Source organism: Eumetopias jubatus, unplaced genomic scaffold (assembly GCF_037043125.1).
Source record: "Eumetopias jubatus isolate StellerSeaLion01/CBP00866 unplaced genomic scaffold, mEumJub1_p1.0 scaffold_2, whole genome shotgun sequence".
NCBI classification, from domain to species: Eukaryota; Metazoa; Chordata; class Mammalia; order Carnivora; family Otariidae; genus Eumetopias; species Eumetopias jubatus.
The window spans coordinates 178,833,674-178,859,430 of record NW_028274808.1 but is presented as its reverse complement, the minus strand read 5'-3'; the positions used below and the strand labels follow the sequence as shown (position 1 = coordinate 178,859,430).

The 25,757-nt window shown below is 34.4% G+C and overlaps 1 non-coding gene and 1 pseudogene across 1 annotated transcript; both read left to right on the top strand.

Annotated features, from left to right (window-relative positions):
* LOC114196616 (signal recognition particle receptor subunit alpha pseudogene) overlaps nucleotides 1-25,757 on the top strand; it is a 192,354-nt pseudogene that overhangs the window by 39,377 nt on the left and 127,220 nt on the right.
* On the top strand, nucleotides 5,609-5,712 carry LOC114198793 (U6 spliceosomal RNA). The gene has a single exon (XR_003607182.1). It is a non-coding gene; the product is annotated as a U6 spliceosomal RNA (small nuclear RNA).

Here is a 25,757-nt window from a genome sequence, read left to right as displayed (position 1 = left end):
AGTTGACATTAGAGCTACCATTCGATCCAGCAATTGCACTACTGGGTATTTACCCCAAAGATACAAATGTAGGGCCCCGAAGGGGTACGTGCACCCCAATGTTTATAGCAGCAATGTCCACGATAGCCAAACTGTGGAAAGAGCCAAGATGTCCATCGACAGATGAATGGATAGAGAAGATGTGGTATATATACACAATGGCATATTATGCAGCCATCAAAAGGAATGAGATCTTGCCATTTGCAACGACGTGGATGGAACTGGAGGGTGTTATGCTGAGTGAAATAAGTCAATCAGAGAAAGACATGTATCATATGACCTCACTGATATGAGGAATTCTTAATCTCAGGAACAAACTGAGGGTTGCTGGAGTGGTCGGGGGTGGGAGGGAGGGGGTGGCTGGGTGATAGACATTGGGGAAGATATGTGCTACGGTGAGCGCTGTGAATTGTGTAAGACTGTTGAATCACAGATCTGAAACAAATAACGCAACATATTTTAAGAAAAAAGAAAAAGAAGAAGATAGCAGGAGAGGAAGAATGAAGGGGAGTAAGTCAGAGGGGGAGATGAACCAGGAGAGATGATGGACTCTGAAAAACAAACTGAGGTTTCTAGAGGGGAGGAGGGTAGGGGGATGGGTTAGCCTGGTGATGGGTATTAAAGAGGGCACATTCTGCATGGAGCACTGGGTGTTATGAACAAACAATGAATCATGGAACACTACACCAAAACAAATTATGTAATATATGGTGATTAACATAACAATAAAAAATAAAAAAAAAAAAAGAAAAACTTTTTCTCAGAGTAGTATAGGGGAAGGGAGGGAAAAATAAAGAGACAAAATCCGAGAGGGAGACAAACCATAAGAGTTTTATTAATTAGAAAAACTAATAAAGAGTTTAATAATTACAATTAATATGTTCAAACATCATCTCCCTTTGCTGCTACTTAATGGTACTGAGCAACTTGCATGATTTTATTTTCGTTTTAAAAATTATTATAAAAATTATTTATATATGACAATTTGGTTAAATCACAGCATAAATTTAATTTCAATTTTAAGTTTCTGCCTTTCCTTAAAGTCCATCTGATCATGGATCCAAGATCAGTAGAAGAAGATAAGACCCATGACCTTATCTTTTCCAAGTTCTGCCATTACTCCTTTTCTTATCCCTTCTGCTTCTGTCCCTTTTATAGTTGAAGAGAGTTGGGGTCAGAGGAGCAAGAATGAGAAGAAAAAGTGAAATATATGTTTTGTTTGGTTTTGATTTTTAGTTAGTAAAGGTTATTTACATTTCTCTTCTGCTTATCTCTCCTTTGAATCACAACTTCTTACGTGTTCTTTCCTGCCTCTTAATAACAAAATACTCCAATGTTCTTCTAAATGTATTCTCCAATTATCAGCCAAGTCTTTTGCTTGATGGACTTGGGGTGAAGACAGGAACTTTTATTGTTCTTCCACTCACTCCAGTGTTCTATTTTCTCTGTATCTTTAGGGATCAAGAATAGGGATGAAGGAAAAGGGGCCAACCAACACCCTTCTTAGACCCTGGCAATCAGGACACCTCTCCTATGACTTACACATCACACAGCATGTGCAAGTATAATAATAAAATACAAGAAATATACTAAAGAATATGAAGGTCTTACTTATTCAAAAACTTGGCTCAATGTTAACACAGCAAGGCCTATAATTTCAAGCATTTACCTTTCTAACTCTCTTAAGACCTCAAAGAAACACTCTTCATCTGTCTTGCTGTGTATTTGGAAAGAAAATGTGACTACTTCCTAGTGCCTTGACAGTTTGTATATTCTGTTTTCAGTGTCAGAGTCATATGATAAATACTTTGATTTTTCAGTTAATCTTTATGTGATGGAAACACTACAGTAAGAATAGAGACTAATTAATTAACTTGCATATTCTTTATTTCAGACATCATGGGTACAATAGATTCTTGCTTAGTGAAATATTTCCCCTCATCTGAGGTAGGCCAGATTTTCATTTTCTTGTTTCTCCATGTGATTTGATTTGTGATTTCAGAATTAGTGAGATTCATTCAACAGTTACTTATTGTGATTAAGAAACATTTTTAACATTAAAAAACTATATTATTCTTAAATTTGTGTATATTACATATGTGTGTGTGTGAGTATGTGGTATATATGTATCTAAACATAATGGGCATTATTAATGAGATGCCAATTTATTAAGTTGCCAGCATGATGCTAGCTTGCAAAATTTATTTTTTAATTATATGAAATATTTGAATATATTTTTAAAGACTTAAAATATATCTTAATTTGAAATATTTCTATATTCATTATTGATAATTTGTATTTTGTCTTTTAATGTCGATTAAGGATTGTGGATTCAGGAGCAAAGTAACTTTTTGAAGCATATGAATATGATACAATTACTCACATTTAACTTGATTTACATTTTCATACAAATATTCACTTTTTCATGCTTTCAATAGACTTACATTTAATTTCTAAATTATTTTAATTTATTATCATTTGAGCATAAATTATGTGAAAATTTTGATCTAATAACGTAATTATTGTTTGTCTGAGAAAGAGTAAGCAAAATAATCCATGTGGAATAAATTAAAAAATTATGTATTATGTGTATATTTTACCTTATTACTGACTTAAACATAACTTGCCATATATAAAATATTTAGAAATATACAATAATAATTAAAGTCAGTTTTCTTTCATAAAATCCACAGCTTTACACATATTTTAAAATTTTATCATTATGAAGTTATATTTATTAAGTAGGAAAACAGAGTGGATATTATTCAACAATTTGTTATCTTGACTTATAACTTGATGATATTTATATGTACATTACTTGAAACTTTATTTGTGCCCTTACCCCTCACTTGGAGATATGAGGGCACTTATGGGAACATGTCCTTTTCTTTAACTAGCAGAGCTTGTTATTTTATTTTTTCTCTCTCTTTTTCCCCAATTTCCAGATAATAATGATTAACTATCAGTTCCCTCTGTGGCAAACATGCAAATGCTGAGATACTTTTCAAAAGTATGTTTGAATTCTTCAACAAATCCTGCATATCTTCCCCACTGCCAATTCCTTCTTCAAGATCTGGTTTGTTGTTTTCCAAACAGCCCTCCTGCCTCAGCTACAAGCTCCATCTTTGTACGTGCATTTGTCTCTTGCTCCTAGGATCTCTTGGGCAGGTAGAAAGTACTCCTGGGTTTGGTATTAAGAAAAAAGCTCCAGGTGAGCAAAATTCTGCAGTAGTAACCCTTGATCCACACAACATTCACACATCCTTGATATATCTCAAATGGAGAGAGTATATTCTGCTACACCCAGGTAACTTGAATGTTCAACTTGATATTTCTCCTCGATTCTTAGGTTGGCACAAGGGCAACTCATTGAATTGACTGCCTTGCATTCTTTAAAGCAGCATATTGAATAAGGGCTACCCATTTCCAAACAAAAATGGGGCAAAGAGTAGAATGTTAATACTGAACCACTCTTCCCCTGTTTATTTCTCTCTGTAAAGTGAGGGTGAGCGCTGAATTAGTGACTGGTGATAGTGGAGTCCCTTCTTACATGGCAATTCTTAGAGAAAGTCATCTATCCCTGATATTGGCAATTCTATATAGGCTCATTTCAGAAGAAGAATTTTCACATGTTTTTATTTATTAGTCACAATTAGTGTAAAACCTCCATTCTATCTCTTGTTGTAAGGGTGCACTAGAGTATGAGATTACTTATAATACAAATTATCTTAAAGGAAAATTGGCCTGTATAACCAGTTGACTTATTACTTCATAAATAATGTCAAAAATTTAATAAACAAATATATATATATGTGTGTATATATATATATATATATATATATACACATATATATACACACATTTTGCCAAGCTGGGGGACTGCTTATGATGAAGAAAGTGTTGCTTCAGGGGAAGAGTAAAATCTTAAAAAAAATGAATATTAGAAATGGGGTAAACAAAACACTAAATAGCAATCCACAGCTCAGAAAATGTGACAGAATTTAAAAGAATCACCAGGGGATGACTTGGAGTCTGAAAGGATCTTCCACTTTAAGAAAAAGTCATTTTATTTTCCACTCAGAAAACAATTTCCTATTTTTAAAACTGCATGTCTAGCTTTGGCATTAAACTAATATGTATTGATTCCTATCTCTCTGGTTGTACTAGAGAATATTGATTCATATGTTAAAAAAATTATCAACACCCTTATCACAGTGTTTCTGAAATTAATATTTTAACATTTTCAAGAAAACACTAATCTATTCAATCAGCAGATTAATATTCTGACCTCAAAATTCACATTTGCAGAAAAAAAGGTAGAGAGAAGACCTCAAGAATATTATAGAATTTTGTCTACTCCTTAACTTTTCCACTTTCTGTGCAACCATTTTTCTTTTGTGTTCATATTAATGAGAATCTTCAGTACTATGTGGAACAATTGATAGATATTGGACATGCATGCTCAGAAAAGTAAAATATTTTTCTGTGTGATATAAGTAAAACAAAGCATTTTATTGTATGATGTGCCAGGTTCTAGCCATTTACTGTTAACTTATTTATTCTTCCAGTTACATATATAATTTTATACTTGGAAAACAGGTACAGAGACTCTAGGAGATTTTATATAAGTAACAGTTAACAAGTGCTAGAGGTAAATTCTGAATCCAGGAAATTAGCTTCAGAGTCTCCTTTTTACTCATAACAAAACAGTGTGTGTTATACTGAACAAATGTTGTGGTATTAAATAAATACTTCCGTCATGGTCATGGTGGTGATGATTTGTAGTTTTTTTTTTAATTAAAATAAGAACTGTTTTAAAGAATTTATTTGGCTAGGATTTGGTGAAATTATGAAGGAAGAGGAAGAGGAGAAGAGAAAAGGAAAGAATAGGAAAATGAAGGAGGAAGATGAGGAGGAAAAGGAAGCGTAAAGTCAGGAGGATCATGAGGTGGAGGAGGAGAGAGCATCACACCCCGTTAACTAGAGCTGAACCAATGTTTGTTTATAGCTCACATCTTATATCAAGATTCAAGACTTATTTCTCATGCCTTATGTGGATAATAAACTGATTATCTCATATACTACAAAAACATACAGAGACCAGTTTAATGAATGAGTCTCAGAATTAGAGACCCCTAGAATCTTTTTTTTTATTGTATTTATCCTTTTTTGCCTTTCATGTGATGATGGAAGAGAGCTCATAAAACATAAAACATCTAGCTCTGATGAACTCAATTCTGGCAGTGGACATCTGGAAGTAACAGTTTTCAGATATTTTGGGTTAATTAACAGTTCTGCTGATGAGGACAAACTCACTTCAATCCTGATGGATTAGCTAGCATTGAAGAGAATCCTGTTCTCTATACAAATTTAACCACAAACAGTCACATCACATGCAGTATAATGGTTTTGGTGTGCACAGAGATTATAATATGAATAGTTCAGTAAAATTTATTACCTGACAAAAAGAAGAATGTGAAATAATTTGGTGAGGTCATTTTAAGGGTTGAAGTACTATACCTCCAAAAAAAAAGAATCCATACATTTTATATATGAAAAAACATATAGAGTTCTCACTTCGGCAGCAGGTATACTAAAATTAAAACAATACAGAGATCAGCATGGCTCCTGAGCAAGGATGACACGCAAATTCATGAAGCGTTCCATATTTTTAAAAAATAAGATGAAATCAGAGAGGAAAACAAACCATAGGAGACTCTTAAGTATAGGAAACAAACTGAGGGTTGCTGGAGGGGAGGGGGGATGGGGTAACTGGGTGATGGGCATTAAAGAGGGCACTTGATGTAATGAGCACTGGGTGTTATCGCTAAACTTTACCTCTGAAACTAATGATGCACTATATGTTAACTAATTGAATTTAAATTATATATATATATATATATAGGTAGATATAGATACATGTTGTGCTACAGTTTGCATTATCACTTATCCTATGCATCTCCACCACAAAGGATCTGAAACCAAACTTGACCTTTTAAAGTCTTCTTCTCAGAGAAACACGTGATTGTCAGCCCATGCTTTTTCCTTGGTTGAATGAACTAGATCCTTCCATAAACCTTTGTTGAGCTGAATTTCCTTCTGTACTACCATCTCTTCTTCCGGCACAGAATCCTCTCAACTTTCCTTATCATCGTATGTTGTGCATCTGTCAAAAACTTCTTCTTCTGCCGGGCTATGAGATCCTTAAGATTAGGGACAATATCTACTTATTTCTATAACCTTAATGTGTAGGCTTCAATCCTGCACAGAGTGGGTACTTATTAAATATGTGTTTAATCTATTTGAATACAATTTACTTTCAAAATATCCTAAAAAGCAAATGTGAAAATACAGTTTGCAAATATCCTTTACTAAAACAATATCCAAAAGTTATTAATTTAATTTAATGATATTTTATTTTATTTACGCATTCATTCAACATATATTTATTAAGAACTTCCTAAGTGTCAGATACTGTGCTTGGCTTTAGAGACATATTGGTAAATAAGATATCCACAGTTGATGGGCTCAAGGAGCTTATTGTTTGTTAGAAAGGCATGCAAGAAGTTAAATGACATAGATAGTGACCACCAAGTGTGATGTTTGTAATGAGAGGAAAAATATATTGAGCTACCAAAGAATAATTAGAGGGATGAGCATTAAACACTTTCAGTTCTGTGGTTTCTGCCCAAGAATGCCCCTCCCACTCACCTTTGCCTACATCCATCTTTGGAGGCAATCCTTCACTTTTGGAAGAACTGCATTAGAAAAAGTCGTTTTCATACAATGTAACCCTGCCTGTATATTATAGTAGATACCATCGGAGATAGGAATTTTGATCCAGACTGAGACAACCAGAAATTTTTACAAGTATTGGAACTAGAGGAATAAGGATTGTATAAATAATGCTTCTGAAATGAGTTTGGCCATGCTGAGCACCCAATACATGAAGATAAAAATAAGACTAAATGTATTGCCAGGTAGAACTTAGACTCAAGGAAAAAACAGGTTTCCAAAAAGTTTGAGGCATTATACATAGGATTGCCTGGCTAGAGATTCTGACACATATAATATCTCCACAAGGAATTGAAATTATAAATGACCTAGAACACTTTAGTTGATACAGGTTTTTTTTAAAGATTTTGTTTGTTTGTTTATTTATTTATTTGAGAGAGAGCATGAGCAGGGGGAGGAGCAAAGGGGGAGGAAGAGGTTGGGGGAAGAATCTCAAGTAGACTCCAGACTGATCACAGAGCCTGACATGGAGCTCTTTCCCTGGACCCTGACATCATGACCTGAGCTGAAACCAAGAGTCAGTTGTTTAACTGACTGAGCCACCCTGGTGCTCCAACTTGACACAGTTTTTAAAATATCTCTGATAAAAAAAAAAAAAAAAACTGACTTGAAGATTTTGAGTTGAAATTTCCATACAACAATCTAATTCTGGGTTATTCAGCACTGTAGAGATGACCAAGCTCATAGTCAGTATTTAATAATAGTTGTTGAATTGAATTGAATTGAATTCCCAATATTGCTGACAAATTGTTGACAAGTTTACTTAAATTTCAAAAAATATATGAGGCAAAGTTAAAACTTTTTGACATGGAAAATGTAAAGTGCCCAATTTCTAATATAATTAGCATCATTAACATTAAGAATTTTTAAAAAGTGACCGAAAATAGTGAAAAAAATTCCTCATTATGTTAATAGTGGTGTAAATTAGTGCATTTATGGCAAGTGATTTAGCAAAAGCCTTAGCATTTTATAACATTCGCATCAAAAATTTTATTTCTAGGTCTTTATTTTATAAGAGTAATTGTGGATATATTTAAGATAGAGCTATAACATTGTTCATTGCAATATAGTTTGCAATAGAAAAATTTCGAAACAACCGAATAGTCTAAGAATAGGTAATTGATTGAATAAATTTTCCTAGACCATTACCATATAATACTATGCAGTCCTTAAACATGTTGCGGAATAATATTTAATGGCTTGAAAAATGGTCATGAGGTAATGTTAACCCAAAGAGCAGATTACAAAATTGTGTGTAAAGAATAATGTCATTTAATGTCCATATATATATATGGGCATTGTGTCTATATATATATATATACATATACATGTATATATATATATATGAAATGCCTGGGGTGATTTTCCTTTCTTTTTTCTCTTTTACTGCTTTTAAATTTTTTTCTTCAATGTCTACACTTTACTGGTTATGATGGCTGTAATATGGTAGCAGGCAGTCTCTTAATCACAGTGACTTAATACAATAAAGATTTTGTTCTCACACAAATTGCACTGTTTGTCCAAGAGACGGTCTAGGACAGTGTTTCTACAGGGAGCCAGGGTGTTTCAGTTTTGTGACTTCATAATGTCAACACGTGGTCTTCTCTATGACCACAAAGGTAAAGGAAGAAACCTTGGAGCACTACCCTTCCTTGTCTCACCAGACACATATTACTTCCATTCATGATCCACAGACAAAAACTTGTCACATGGTCCCACCAACTGCAAGGGGTTTGAGAACTTCTGTCACCCTGTGGACCCAGAAGTAAAAGGGAAACATTGGTGAACTCTAGTAATTGAGAAGAAACAGGCATCAATTACTATATACAAGTTTTTTAAAAAATTCAGAAGTTATATTTGAATCAAAAAGAAAAGTGAAGCATAAACTTACCAATTTGAGTGATGGTAAAATATTAACAGTCCTTAAGTGGTAAAAAAGTATGTTTTTAAATTCTGAATTGCAATGTTTTTAGTATCCACAGGCATACTGAAACATGAAAAAATCTATTTATCATCTTACAGGTGGGGAAAAGACAAAAATGACAAGAGATTAAATAGTTTAAAACAAGTAGTTTTGAATTAATTTTAACCTCTAGGTACAAATTATGTCTCAGATTAAAGTGAAGATTTGTATTTGAGGGGCACTCATCAAAAAGAACAAATGGAAAAAATAATAAATGTATGATCAATGAATGAATGAACAGATTAAAGAATAAATGTCAATATGATCTTGGAGTGAATGTCAGTTATTAAAGTGAGATGATACGAAATAGATATTAAAATACACTCTTTCACTCAAAAAAGATGATAAGGGTGCACCTTGAAAAATACGATAAACATGCTGGATGATAATTCTAGTCATAATCTTAAAGCAATAGTTTTGAGCATTTATAAAATAACATAATAATTACTAGTAGTAATATTATTTTGTATAGAATAAGAAAGTAAAAATGGATATTTAATTTTTCATATCAATTCCTGTTCAGCCCCACCTCATTTGTAGCTATGTCTGTCTAAAAGTAATAACAATTAGAAGTGCCTGAGTGGCTCAGTTGGTTAAGCATCCGACTTTTGATTTCAGCTCAAGTCATGATCTCAGGGTCATGAGATTGGGCCCTGCATTTGGCTTCATGCTGGGCCTGGGGTCTGCTTAGGATTCTCTCTCTCTCTCCCTCTGCCCCTCTGTCACCTCCCCCCACCCCGCTTGCATGCTCTCTCTCTCTCAACAAAAGTAAATGAAAGTAATAACAATGATATAAACACTTAGCATATTAAAGATAAATGAATAAATTAATATTGACACATATATTATGTAAACTGAACATTTGAGTGAATATTTTGATAGTATTAAATGTTTCTTTCCTAGTCATTATTACAAATCTAATTGACCTAATACTATATATATAATTATTGGAAATTGATTTAAATACAAATTTAATTAAATTAATTTATTTTCTGGCTTATTTTTTGTATCTTTCCCTTCATTTTTGCAAGTTAGACAAATATAGAAAACGTTTTGGTAGGTAATTCATGATGTTTTTGACAAACTATTGAGATAAAATTGTGACTAAAATTCAAAAGAAAAAAATTCAAATTTATTTTATTTTTAAGAGGTTTTGCTTAGGTCAATGAACCTCAACATTCAAACTCTTTCAAATATGTACCAAAACTATTGCAGACAGATATCTATTCAATGTTCAATTTCTAGTTAAATAAAATGATTGGCTATTTCTTAATATTGTCCAGTAAGGTCAGCAAACTATGCTTATTGGTCAAATCCAGTTTTTTGTTTGTTTTTATAAATACATTTATATTGGAACACAGCCACCTAATTCATTTACATATACTTTATGCTTTGTGCTACAAAGGCAGAGTTGAGTGGTTGAGACGCATAACTGACTCTGCAGAAAATGTTTACTGATACTTGCTATAAAGGTACCTTTATATTTATCATTTATTTAATAAAGTGTTCTCTAATACATGATCACATAAATCAGTATATATATATATATATATATATATATATATATATATATATAAACAAACCCAAATGAAACGTTTTAAGTCTTCTGGAATTTGAAAATAATGGTAAATGGCTATTATTCCTTGAAATACATTTAAGAGCAGCTTTATGATTTCTTTAACTTTTTTTGTTTTTAACTTTTTTGTACAATTATAATGCAAACTTAATCCTTGTTAAAATTTCTTAAATTTAATGTTAGTTGTAAAAAAAAAAAAAACTGATACAGTCTATCAGAATTGTATCCTATTATTGTGTAATTAAAGAATAAAAGTTTTCTAAAGCACAGGTTTTAAGAGACAAGTATAGTTTAGTTGACTATACATCTTCTCATTTCTTCCAACTGACATGATATACTTGAAAATGTTACCAATATACCAGTATTTCTGCGTGGCAACGTGACTTCATAGAAATAGACAACTTTCATGACAGGCACTGTATTATTGTCTCATCCACTAGTTTAACTGTCGTTAACAGATCACATTAAAATGCTTAGTTTTCCCTTGTTAATGTAGGCTAATAAAAACTGCAGTGGAAATAGATCAATGTGCATAAAAATAACTAGAAATTTTGGATATTATAAAATTTTCCCTGTCAATCTACCAGTTATGACTATTAAGTAATGTGTTCTGTATATGTTTGCATGAGTGTGTTTGCATGTGAAGATATGAGTGCATTCTAACTAAATCCCATAGTTTATCCACATCAGTGATGGATTTTGAAAGATAAAGCTTAATTCTTCAATAAGGGAAAAAAATCCTTTAAAACATTGTTTAAATTGTTTAAACACTTTGATCAAAACCTTCTTTTGGTTCCCATATCACTTGTGCTAATCTCATGGTCCTTTGGTGGCAAAATTATTCCTTTGACCTCTCTCTTATTAATCTCCCAAATATGTCTTCTGGTTCACCCACCTTCTTTCATGAATTCACCTGAGGACCTTTGCATTGGCTAAGCCTCTATGCCTAAAGTGTAAGCCTCTATGCCTAAGTGTATATGATCTACATGGTTTGCTCACATCTTTGCTTTGAAAAAACAAACAAAAAAATACTGTCTCAATATTTATTTTGGTGAAGTTTTGCCTTTGAGTGATTCCTTAAGTTTATGTTTATCTGCATGCATCTTTATTTTGACTTCATTTTTCAATATTTTATTTTATTTTATTTTAATTATGTTATGTTAATCACCATACATTACCTCATTAGTTTTTGATGTAGTGTTCCATGATTCATTGTTTGCGTATAACACCCAGGGTATAAATTGTAGTTTAACAGATATTTTCTTTCCATATTTAAAACATTTGATTCTATTGTTTCCTTACTTTCATTATTCTGTTGATAAGTCAGCTGTTGCTTTTATTGATTATCCTTGATAATCATGTGCTTTTAAGGTTTTCCCTCTGTTCTTGTTTTTTAGCATAATGATGTGCTTAGGTGAGGTTGCCCTCTTTGGTATTCAGACTTGCTTCCTGAATTTAAAACTTGAAGTGTTTCATCAGTTGTGGACAATAGTCTGGGGAAGATTGAAGCTTTAATCAATTAGGAACTGGGAAATGAGTGCAATAGCTTGCTGACAGATGTCTAGATGGGGTGCCAAGTATGTTATATTATTGTTTGAACCAAAGGTCAGAAACTATGCTACATGAGTCAAATATGGCTTACAGCTTATTTTGTAAACCATATTTTGTTAGATCACAGTCATACTCATTGTTTAGATATTGCTAGATCTGTTTTCACACCGAAATGAGAAAATTGAGTAGTTAACACAAAACCATACAGTTTACAGAACCTGAATATGTATTATCAAGTGCTCTACAGAAAGCTTGCTTACCTCTGGTTTAGAGAAAGAGTATGGTCTTAGCAGTCAGGTCATCTTGATCTGGTTCTAAGATATACTAAAACTGTTTACCTTGTATTTAACTTTTCTGAACCTTGCTTGGTCTTCATATACAGTGATAATAATCTTTACCTAACATAATTATTATGAGAAATACAACAGAATACATGTGAAGATTCAGACAACACAGTGTCTTACATAATGGGCAATCAGATAATGTGATTTAATCAAACCAATTTGTCCTTTGCATTTTGGTTCATGATAGCCAAGTTCAGGGCACATATGCATCAAGTCTGGAATATTGTAATAACTGACTGGATATTTATCTACTGTTTCCATTTTCTTTCCTCTTCAATCTATCCTTTACGTGACTATAACAATATATGTTTTTCTTCATGTTGTAACATAACAAGAGCAGCTATTCTCTTTTGATATAGGACTCCTTATTTTCCTCTACTTTATTCAAAAGAGTGATTTTCCTTATTTTTGAATGAAAGTGACTTTCTCCAAGGCAGAATGAGTCCATGCTGAAAAGCCAAATGTGTTTTGTGAAGACTGAATACTTCTAGTAATCCAAGAAGGGGAAATATGTTGTTGTGTTGCATTGTTGTTATTGTCCTTACTGACTCAGTGCATTAAAATGCCCTGACCTCAGTGAATCATTAAGGTGCTTTTGGCTGACCAGAAAGGGCTTTTGTGATACATGCATTTGGTTGACATCACGGATATTCAGGGGATAATGACAAGAGGAATGAAGAGCCCAAACATTAGGCAATCTGAACCTGGGATGTCATCCAGTTACACTGGCAAGAGTAACCACTGCTTGAAACTTGCTAGCTCAGGGTCCACTCCAGCTGACCACCTTGTCCTCAAATACATGGGAAATTAACCTTGCCTGGATTCCGATAAGACAGCAGCTAAATGTCTATTCTCCTCATAAGCAGAACATTCATCCATTCTGTCAGAGTGTTCTTCCTAGCCATCTGCTCAGTAGAAGCAATGTCCATGAAGTATGTCATGGATCTTCACAGTATTAACTTTAGGTACTTCATGAAAGCTACTCCCAACACAATTTTCTGAGGAAAAACCCCTAAGAACCCCTGTGTACTGCGGTGAACCTCCTTGATTTAAATATATCTGAAGTGCCAGGAAGTAGGACCTTTTGGAGGAACATCACTACTGCATTTGATTCATGTTATTTTATGTGCTGTTTCATGTTTTGCATCAAGCTTCTTTACATTTTGTGGGATTAGCATGACCCTAAGTATTTTACCAGAGAGTGATTCTCAATTGCAGTGTGCATCAGAATCAACTGGGGAGTTTGTAAAAACCCAGATTATTGGGCCCAGACCACAGTGTGTCTGATTCAGAAGGACTGGTGTGGATCCTGATATTTGTTTCATCTGCCAATTTCCCAGATGATGCTAATGTTGATGGGAACACAATTGGAGGAGCACTGATAACAACATACATAGCATAGAAAAGATTAAGTTTTGTTATGGAAATATTTTGTGGGATAATAGTCAATTGCCTTTTTCATTTTGGATACCACTATCTTTGCTGCAATTTCCTCAGCCAGTGTATGCACTTCAAATATCCATCTCATGTCTTTTGTAGATATTTTTAGAATTTAAAATGAATCCATCATGGGGCGCCTGGGTGGCTCAGTCAGTTAAGTGTCTGCCTTCGGCTCAGGTCATGATCCCAGGGTTCTGGGATCGAGCCCCACATCGGGGCCCCTGCTCAGTGGAGAGCCTGCTTCTTCCTCTCCTTCTGCTGGTGCTCTCTCTCATGCTCCCTCTCCCTCTCTCAAATAAATAAATAAAATCTTAAAAAAATAAAATAAAATAAAAAATAAATAAAATAAAATGAATCCATCAGGTTATACAAAATCCCCATGATCAAGTGAGAATATGCATTTTACCTGTTTAAGAATTTATATATTATTTATATATATTTCTGTGTGTATGTATGTATGTATATATATTATATATAATAGTGTGTGTAAATGTGTATTTATCAAAAATATCAAATTTAAAATTAGTAAACTTCATTTAAATTGTAAGCTTTAGTGCGATGTGACTTAAGGATGTGTCTTTAACCTGTGGTCCGTCCTCATCATCTTGTTCTGGCTCTGGATAATCCACTGACTCTGTTGTTTGAGAGCCACACAATTTGATATGGAATAGCTATTTCAAGGAATATATGGCCTTTTTATCCTTCTCGCCTCATTCCCTCCTTATTTTTATCAAACATCATTTTTGATAAAGATTTTATTTAATTATTTGAGAGAAAGAAGGAGATAGGGAAAACACAAAGAGAGAGAGAAGCAGACTCCCCGCTGAGCAGAGAGCCTGACATGGTGCTCCATCCCAGGACCCTGAGATCATGACCTGAGCTGAAGGCAGACATTTAACTGACTTGAGCCACCCAGGTACCCCATCTTTTTTTTTTTTTTTTTAATTTGATTGCAGAGAAGGGTCCTTGGGTAGCTCAGTCAGTTAAGCATCTGACTCTCGATCTCAGCTCAGGTCTTGATCTCAGGGTCTTGAGTTCAAGCACTGCTTTGGGCTCCATGCTAGGCATGCAGCCTACTTTATTTTTTTTAATTTTTTTAATTTTATTATGTTATGTTAATCACCATACATTACATCATTAGTTTTTTTTTTTTTTTAAGATTTTATTTATTTGACAGAGAGAGACACAGCGAGAGAGGAAACACAAGCAGGGGGAGTGGGAGAGGGAGAAGCAGGCCTCCCGCCGAGCAGGGAGCCGGATGCGGGGCTTGATCCCAGGACCCTGAGATCATGACCTGGGCCGAAGGCAGGCACTTAACAACTGAGCCACCCAGGCGCCCCTACATCATTAGTTTTTGATGTAGTGTTCCATGCAGCCGACTTTAAAAAAATAAAAATGATTGCAGAGAAGTCTCCCTTTCTGTAATTGCAGCTCCTCTTTCATTTTCCAAAGATGTTTTGTTCTGATAGTTCTCATTATTCATTTTTTTCATTAAGTTATTGACTGTGCTAAAATTTTCAATTTGTGTTCTTCATTCTTCAAAGTGCTAGCTGCAAAGTGTAGCTGCATCTATTTATTTATCTTTTTCCAGTCTTAATTAAAATATGAGGTATTGATATTTGTAGTTCTGGACCAATGGGAGAGCTTTACACCCCTGAATTTTTCCTGGAAATAATTTTTCCAGATTTTATGCTAATTGAAAAAAATATTCCCTCCTAGTCACAAATCATTGACTCTGATACTTTTTGTTTGAAGATGAGCAACCATCTCCCTTGCTATAGTCTCCTGCAATTAATTATAAGTTAATTAACCCAACACATGGCACATACTAGACACTATTCTCATTGGTTGACTAATTCTTCAAGTCATAAATAATTTCAATAATGTTACTAGTTTCAGCAAAAGACTTATATAGAGATAAAATAAAAAACAATAAACAAAACAAAACAAAAACCTAACCAAGCGAAGAGCATACTTAGGATCTCACTTTGGCAGGGCGCCTGGGTGGCTCAGTTGGTTAAGCAACTGCCTTCGGCTCAGGTCATGGTCCTGGAGTCCCGGAATCGAGTCCCACTTCAGGCTCCCTGCTCAGCAGGGAGTCTGCTTCTCCCTCTGACCCTCTTCCCTCTCGTGCTCTCTCTCATTCTCTCTCAAATAAATAAATTAAAAAAAAGGATCTCACTTTGGCATATAGCTTACATAAAAGAAATAAAATGATATCTATGCATGAAATATAAACTCTTTCTTATTGTGTTTTCTCCAGCTTCTTTCAATTTTTATAGTTAATGAAACATTATCTTTTTAATAGTTTTGTTCAAAATATTTTTTTTGCTGATGAATATCATACATGAAACAAGCAATTATATTTTCCTTTGTTCCTTTGTAATGTTAAAGCACTTTTTTGGTTAGTTCATGGACAAATACACAAGGGCTGTATCTTCCTTTTTTTAAAAAAAAAATCTTCTTTTAAAAGAAAAATGCTAGGGGCCCCTGAGAAGCTCAGTCAGTTAAGCATCTGCCTTCAATTCCGGTCATGATCTTGGAGGCTTTGGGATGGAGCCCCACGTCAGGTTCCCTGCTCAGCAGGGAGTCTGCTTCTCCCTTCTTCCCTCACCCTGCTCATGCTCTTTCTCTCTTGTTCTCTCTCTCTCAAATAAATAAATGAAATCTTAAAAAAAAAAGCTCATCTGACAAATATCAGATCTTATTATCAGAAGCTAATAATAGCTTCAATCTCTGTTGGGTTGGATTGGTTACTATGTTGGTTGGGAATGAGAAGATTCTAAAACATTGTATTAAATAAAGTGCAGTGTCTTCCTCACCATGTGGCATCAGAATTTGACTTTTCTAGGAATAAAAATGCAAAACAAATACAAATAATGGGTTTAAAATTAATAGCAAGCCAAGTTGTCCATGGATATGAAATCTCTGGACATACAATTTCTTAATGATTAAAATTTCTAAAGTCTAGAGTTATAATTATAAACAAGCTCTACTTCATGGTTTTTATGTCGTTAGAATAATTATTGTTTAACCATTGCCCTCTTTCTAAACTAGAAAATAAATGGTTTCAAGCAAAACTCATCATTCAGTTTGTAGTTAATTGATATAATTAAGAATATATTTTGTCATTTTATCTTCTAAACTGGTGATAATGTGAAAAATGTGTAGCCACTTTGCTTTTTTAAAATATTTGTTATGCTAGTTAATAGACTGGAGAAAACATTTTCCCTAGTTTACAAACTTCACAGAATTTTTTTTCAGTTTTTCATGTATGCTAGGGAAACATTCATATACATTTTCATTTTTTCAATTGTGATATTCTTCAGAGACTTAGGGTTTTTATTACTTCTCTCAATAAATAATGTTTGTTGAAGACATATACCTACTGCTTTTTTTTTCTGTAAATCCTAACATATTAGTTTCATAACTTTATGATCATTCTATATTCACATGGCTCAACTTTTGAGGTTAATTTTAGGAATTGAACTAAAGCAGTGATTCTATAATGAATTGATTTTGCTCCCTAGGGTAAATTTAGCAATGTCTACAGGCACTCTTTGTTGTTACAACTGGGGAGGTGGTATTGACATCTAGATGTAGAGGACAGGAATGACATAACGAACAGGGCAGTTTCGCACAATAAAGAACTAGCTATCTCAAAATGTCCATAGTGCTGAGGTTGATAAGTCTGATCAAAAGTATCTCACTCCATGCAGCCCATACTCATAACAAAATTTGAAATTATATTTGGAACTATTCTTTCTGTATATTTTTATATTACCATCAACTTATGGTGACCTCATCAGTCATTTCTACTTACTTTGTCCTCTTTTAATTTTCCTGAATATTATATATATATGTAATTCCTTTAAACCCTCGCCAAGAGGGGGAGTTGAGGAAGGAAAATAAGATTTTACCTTTTTTTTTGGAATGGGTTTTTGCTTTTTGTGGATAAGTAATGCATAATTATACGGTCCACTACCACTGTTTTTATTGTTGTTTGTTTGTTTTTCTTTTCTCTGTGATTATATTATGTTTAAGTGAGATTTTTAAATTTTATAGAATAGATGTTTTATTTAAAACTATAAGAAACATCAAGTTGCCACTCATCTCTTAAAATCCAATTTATAAACTAGGATGCAATTTCTTGAGGAAAAATTAAGGTTAGTCATAATTCAGATGCAAAAAAAAGTGTTTCACTTTCCTATCACTTTTTTGAGTAAGCTGAAAAAAAATGCAAAGATGAGCTGAAAATTCAAAATAACACAAATATAAAATTAATAGGGCAAAAAATGTGCCCTATTTTCATCTGTTTCATGAAGAAAGAAAAAGAGCAACCAAGCATTCTATTCTGAAATAAATTTTGAGGAGAAAAGCACAGCCATGATTTGAAATCAGGTCTTGGGGGTTAGGCAGTGTATTATAAGACCATGTAGCTACATGATTTTTTTCAAATGAGGTTTAACGTTATTGGGACAAAACTGGTTTTGCATTGTTATATTACCCTGAATTTTCTCTTTACCTGTTTCCATGATTAAAGGGATATAACTATGACCTTTCTTCTATGACAATGAACAGTGTTTGGCTTGGGAGAAAATGAAGGTTTTTTTTTTTTTAGATATTGTTTATTTATTTGAGCGAGAGAGCACAGAGGGAGAGTGAGAGTGAGAAGCAGGAAAATGAAGGTTCTGAAGAATAGAATCTCTGCAGCTCAGGAGTTTACTGTCTTTATAGTAAAAATGAAAAAAAAAATTATGCCTTCGAATACTTTATGTGTGTTTGCATATCTTACCTGCTAAAATGACCCCAACAAACACCTACCCATGAGGTCTCATGTTAGCTGTCACACAAGGACTAAGCTTTTAACCCAAATGAGGCTAGGCTTCCTTATTTGAGATTTTGATATTGAGACATAGAATAACCAAGTAATATAGTGTTATATTTATGAATAAGCCATGTATCTTACCATGTATCTAGAGAGCTGAGAAGACAGGGCCCAAAGAAATAGGGCTGCAGAAGGCACAAGGAGGCACACAGAAATAAGACAGGGGAAAAAATCCATGACACATTCCAGGGCTCTTGTGGCTCTCTGAAGCCAGATAAATATAAGTGCTTTATTTTACATGAAATCTATTAAATCTTTTTTTTTTTTTGAAGATTTTATTTATTTATTTGAGAGAGAGAATGAGAGGGAGAGCACAAGAGGGGGGAGGGTCAGAGGGAGAAGCAGACCCCCTGCTGAGCAGGGAGCCCGATGTGGGACTCGATCCTGGGACTCCAGGATCATGACCTGAGCCGAAGGCAGTTGCTTAACCAACTGAGCCACCCAGATGCCCGAAATCTATTAAATCTTTATAAAAATGTTACTTCCAGAGTATAAACCAGATGATGCTGTTATGTTACTTTCTAACAAAGGGATTCTAATATAGTTTATAATATTGATAAGGTTTAATGAATCCTAATTATACCACACACACTTCTAATATGTTTATATGATGTCTTCATTTATTGTTTCCCAAACCTATGTGATAGGAAAGTTTTTCCAATTTTATAGATGAGTTAACTACTTGTATTAAACTGATTGTTAAGAAAAGCAAAGACATACCTCTAAAGACTGATGTTTTACACAGAGTTAATTTTTTGGCATAGGCCAGAGATAGATTAATGTTCATAGTTGGGACATTCAAAAGTTATTCAAGAGGTTTGCACGAAATGTAAAAGTCATGAGGATTTTATCAGCAGTTTTATAATATGCTATAAATCACCACTCTATAGTATTATGTATTTAAATTTGTCTGGGTCTAATTAAAGTGAATTCATATACACACAGACTTATTTCTTCAGCTCGTCCTCTATACCCACACATCCATCCCTACCACTTATATCAGCGTTCATTATTTATATAATGTATAAACAAACATGTATTATACATTATATTGTGTAGCTGCACCCCAGAAGACTCTAAGCCAAGGGTGGGTGATGGTCTGGCAAGGCCAAACAAATGAGCTGGAGACAGTGCCTGAAACATAGGTTTATTAGGGGGACTTACACACAGGAGTCCAGGAGCGGCTGACTGAACAAAGCATCTGCTACTGGGATCTAATACAGCAAGGTTTTATAGGGAGGATCAGGGCATTCCATCTGGACATTCATGGGTACCAAGGAGACACTGACCTTGAACACTGAGTAACACGTTTCTCTCCTGTTTGATGGGAATATAGAGGGAGGGCAGGATCTCTACATTCTTAAGACAGTGATTAACAGGGACATTCAGGATGTGCTTGTACAAACTGACCATGCAGCACCTAGCATACACACATATACTTACATATACATATATACATATTTATATGTTAATATTTGTAATATATGATAATATATGTATTTATATAGTATATGTATTTATATATATAAATATAGTATATGCATTTATACATATATATATTATAGGCATATATATATTAAAATTAAATTAAATCAAAAAGTAATAAAAGGTAATAACATTTTTAAGAAAAAGACACAAAATGGGATGAGATGCCACAGTGGGTCAGGCGGTAGCATTAAGCAATTCATTTACTTATGCATGTATTGAATGCCTACCCTGCACCAAGCACTGGTCTAGGTTTTTGCAATATATCAGTAAACAAAATCATCCCTGCCTTGAAGGAAGTTATACTCTGTCATGGGGAAATAGATAAATAATTAAAATAACAAAGACAATGATCTATACTGGTTACAAAGTGAAAAGAAAGGGTGAAAATCTTATCTTGATGAGCTGGAGAAATGTATAGAATTGTTGAATCATTATATTGTACACTTGAAACGATTATAACACTGTATGTTAATTGTACTTGAATAAAAAATAGGGCTACAAATCAGAGGTGCTATTCTGGGAAGGAGATTTCATATGTAAATAGGATGCAATAGATTGACATTACTGCTAACAATATTTGAGTAAGGGCTTTTGTGGGTGAGGGTGTTAGTCAAGTGGATAGCTGGTATAAGTGAATTCCAAACACAGCAATATTTAATGTAAAGCTTTAAATCAAGGCTATACCTGGTATGATAAAGAGCCAGATTAGTGGTGCAGCTGTAGTGGAATGATTGGAGTGAATGGGGAAAGAGGTAAGAAAGGAGGTTGGAGTTACAGGGTGGGGAACAGATTACATTGGGCTTGTGGGCCATGGTAGCAAGTTTGCTTTTACTCAGTGAAATTGGGGGAACTTGCAGGTTTTAATACCATATTTCCATAACCTACCTTAAGAGTTTAAAGGATGACTTGATTTTTGTATTGAGAATTGAATGCATGTGGCAGGAATAGAAGCAGAAGGACTTGTTAAAAAGCTATGGCAAAAAACACATAAATATTGATGATGGCTTAAATCCACACAGTAGCCGTGGAGAAAAGCAATTATTTTGAATAGAGAGTCAGAATGATTTCCCAAAGTTTTAAATGTGGGGCATGAGAGAAAGGAAAGCCAAGAATGGTTTCAAGGACTCTGACATCATAAATTGAATGAATGGAACTCCTATCACCTGGAACCTATAAATGTCACCTTATGCAGGAAAAAGTTTCTGTAGAAGCCATTAAATTAAAGATCTTGATGTGGGGAAATTATCTTGGATTTTCTGGATGGGCCCTAAATGCAATTATTTGTATTCTCAGAAGAAGGAGGAGGGGTGGGGGGCAGATTTTACACACAAACATATGGATGTACAAACATATGATGTGAAGATGGAGCAGAGAGAATTTTGAATATGTTGACCTTGAAGATTGTGGTGATATAGCTACAAGCTAAAGAAGGCTGGCAGTCACTAGAATCTGGAAGAAGCAAGAAACAGATTCTCTCCTAGAGCCTCAAGAAACATATTCTGTCCTAGAGCCTCTGCCAATACCTAGTAATTTGTTATAGCAAATATAGAAAAAATAATACATGTGCTAACAGATGATTCTCCAAATTGGCATTAAAAATTGCAACTCTCATAGGAGTATATAGGGGCCCAAGTTGTTCTACATTTGACATCATCAACATTTGACGTCATCAACATATTTTGTTAATGTTTGCCAATCTGACTGATGAAAAGTTCCAACTAATTTTGTTCTAATTATATATTTTATTTACTTAGTTTTAGATTTATTTAGTATTTGAAAGAGAGACAGAGAGTGCAGCAAGGAGGGGCAGAGGGAGAGAGAAAGAGAAACTCCAAGCAGACTCCATGCTGAGGATGGAGCACGGCATGGGGCCCCATCTCAAGACTTGGAAATCACAACTCAGGCCAAAATCAGGAGTCTGCCGCCCAACCAACTGTGCCATCCAGGTGCCCTTAATAATATATTTTAATTACTACTTAGGTTGAACATTATTGACCATTTGTATTTTCTCTTATGACAGACTTTTCAAATGTTTTCCCATTTGTATTTTATTGTTTATTATAAGAATTAAGGTGGTTGGAATGTATCCTAAGTGCGAAGATATCACACTGACAATAGACATTCCTCATAAACCTTTCATAGAAAACATTACAGAGATTGAAATTATTTATAACCATTGAAGGTGATATCAGAGATTCAGGGATAGAAACAATCAGATGGAAAAAAGAAGGAACACATGGTAGAAAAATTAAGTCATAAAAGAAGGCAGAAAAATTTAGCATTTTCTTGCTGCAGAAATTTGAATCAGTGACAGATACAGCAAACTTAAGAATTCCCCAAACAGGGAAAAAAGCAAATCCATAAACCAGGAATTGACCATCAGGGAGTTTTTTGGTCCTGCCTTTTATCTTTGTGAAAATGAGCTGCTTCTTTCTATATTGCAGACTGCCTTCCTCAACACAGGGTAAAGGAAAAGGACTTAGCCATTGATATTTTTGGGCTCCTTTCTTTCATTTGCAAGATATTTGCTGCATCTGCTTTACCACTTAAAATAAACTTTAAAAGTTTCTCTGTGGCAGATGCTAAGGGATTTGAACGACATCATTTTCCTGACTTTGGCCATATACCCTGCTTCTACAATATATTAATCTTACTTTAGAAACAGCAAATACTGTGGTTAAATACATTAAGAAACTTTGCATCTTAAATTTCTCTCTTGGAGATTTAAAGAGTATGTTAAATACACAGAGAAATCCCACAGTGAAAAGGAAAACTGTTTAAGATTATTCAATTCTCAAACAAAAAGACATTTCTGCAAAGGAAGGCTGATTTCTTTGCACAACAATGAAGAAATTTCCCTTAATTCTGGTCTGGTTCTTGCTTCTCTAGCAAAAAGAGAGTATTCTTTTCTAATTTATGCTGTACTCAGAAAAAAAATAGAATAACTGAGATAGAATTCTTTGAGTGAGAAGAGTCAATTGTCTGGTTTGGTCATACAAGTACCAGTATCTTGTCTCTAACAGTTAGAAACAAGTAATATCTATCTAAGAGGATATTACATAATAGTACCTGGAAACTCATGACTTTGTAAAGAAAAAATAACTTTGCTGAGAATAACTCAGCTTACACAATTAAATAGAAGAACATAAAACAGTGTGATTTACTGGCTCATGACAAGAAGTGACACTTCTCTTTTAAACACAAATTATATTGGCACAATATTCCTGATGAATATGGATGCAAAAATTCTCACCAAAATACTAGCCAATAGGATCCAAGAGTACATTAAAAGGATTATTCACCATGACCAATTGGGATTTATTCCTGAGCTCCAAGGTTGGTTCAACATCCACAAATCAATCAGTGTGATACAATACATTAATAAAAGAAAGAACAAGAACCATATGATACTCTCAATAGATGCAGAAAAAACATTTGACAAAGTACAGCATTCTTTCTTGATCAAAACTCTTCAGAGTATAGGGCTAGAGGATACATACCTCAATATCATAAAAGCCATATATGAAAAACCCACAGCGAATATCATTCTCAATGGGGAAAAACTGGGAGCTTTCTGCCTAAGGTCAGGAACACAGCAGGGATGTCCACTGTCACCATTGCTATTCAACATAGTACTAGAAGTCCTAGCCACAGCAGTCAGACAACAAAAAGAAATAAAAGGCATCCAAATTGGCAAAGAAGCAGTCAAACTCTCACTCTTCGCAGATGATATGATACTTTATGTGGAAAACCCAAAAGACTCCACCCCAAAACTGCTAGAACTCATACAGGAATTCAGTAAAGTGGCAGGATATAAAATCAATGCACAGAAATCAGTGGCATTTCTATGCACCGCCACCAAGACAGAAGAAAGAGAAATTAAGGAGTCGATCCCATTTACAAGTGCACCCAAAACCATAAGATACCTAGGAATAAATCTAACCAAAGAGGCAAAGAATCAGTACTCAGAAAACTACAAAATACTCATGAGAGAAATTGAGGAAGACACAAAGAAATGGAAAAAGTTTCTATGCTCATGGAATGGAAGAAAAATATTGTGAAGATGTCAATGCTACCTAGAGCAATCTACACATTTAATGCAATCCCTATCAAAATACCATCCACTTTTTTCAAAGAAATGGAACAAATAATCCTAAAATTTGTATGGAACCAGAAAAGACCCCGAATAGCCAAAGGAATGTTGAAAAAGAAAAGAAAAGCTGCTGGCATCACAATTCTAGACTTCAACTCTATTACAAAGCTGTAATCATCAAGACAGTATGGTACTAGCACAAAGGCAGACACACAGATGAATGGAACAGAATAAAGAACCCAGAAATGGACCCTCAACTCTATGATAAATTAATCTTCAGCAAAGCAGGAAAGAATGTCCAATGGAAAAAAAGATAATCTCTTCAACAAATGGTGTTGGGAAAATTGGACAGTCACATGCAGAAGAATGAAGCTGGACCATTTCCTTACACGGCAAAAATAGACTCAAAATGGTTGAAAGACGTAAATGTGACAGAGGAGTCTATCAAAATCCTAAAGGAGAACACAGGCAGCAACCTCTTCTACCTCAGCCGCAGCAACTTCTTCCTAGAAACATCTCCAAAGGCAAGGGAAGCAAGGGCAAAAATGAACTATTGGAACTTCATCAAGATAAAAAGCTTTTGCACAGTCAACAAAACCAAAAGACAACCAACAGAATGGGAGAAGATATTTGCAAATGACATATCAAATAAAGGGCTAGTATCCAAAATATATAAAGAACTTATCAAACTCAACACCCAAAGAACAAATAATCCAATCAAGAAATGGGCAGAAGACGTGAACAGACATTTTCCCAAAGAAGACATCAAAATGGCCAACAGACACGTGAAAAAGTGCTCAACATTGCTCAACATCAGGGAAATCCAAATCAAAACCTCAGTGAGATACCACCTCACACCAGTCAGAATGGCTAAAATTAACAAGTCAGGAAATGACAGATGTTGGCAAGGATGCGGAGAAAGGGGAACCCTCTTACACTGTTGGTGGGAATGCTAGTTGGTGCAGCCACTCTGGAAAACAGTATGGAGGTTTCTCAAAAAGTTGAAAATAGAGCTACCATATGACCCAGCAATTGCACCACTGGCTATTTACCCCAAAGATACAAATGTAGTGATCTGAAGGAGTACATGCACCCCGATGTTTATAGCAGCAATGTCCACAATAGCCAAGGTATGGAAAGAGCCAAGATGTCCATCGACAGATGAATGGATAAAGAAGATGTAGTATATATATACAATGGAATATTATGCAGTCATCAAAAGGAATGAAATCTTGCCATTTGCAAAGACGAGGATGGAACTGGAGGGTATTAGGCTGAGCGAAATAAGTCAATCAGAAAAAGACATGTATCATATGATCTCACTGATATGAGGAATTCTTAATCTCAGGAAACAAACTGAGGGTTGCTGGAGTGGTGGGGGGAGGGAGGGATGGGGTGGCTGGGTGATAGACATTGGGGCGGGTATGTGCTATGGTGAGTGCCATGAATTGTGTAAGACTGTTGAATCACAGACCTGTACCTCTGAAACAAATAATACATTTTATGTTAAAAAAATAGGTAGGGAAAAATGAAGGGGGCAAATTGGAGGGGGAGAAGAACCATGAGAGACTATGGACTCT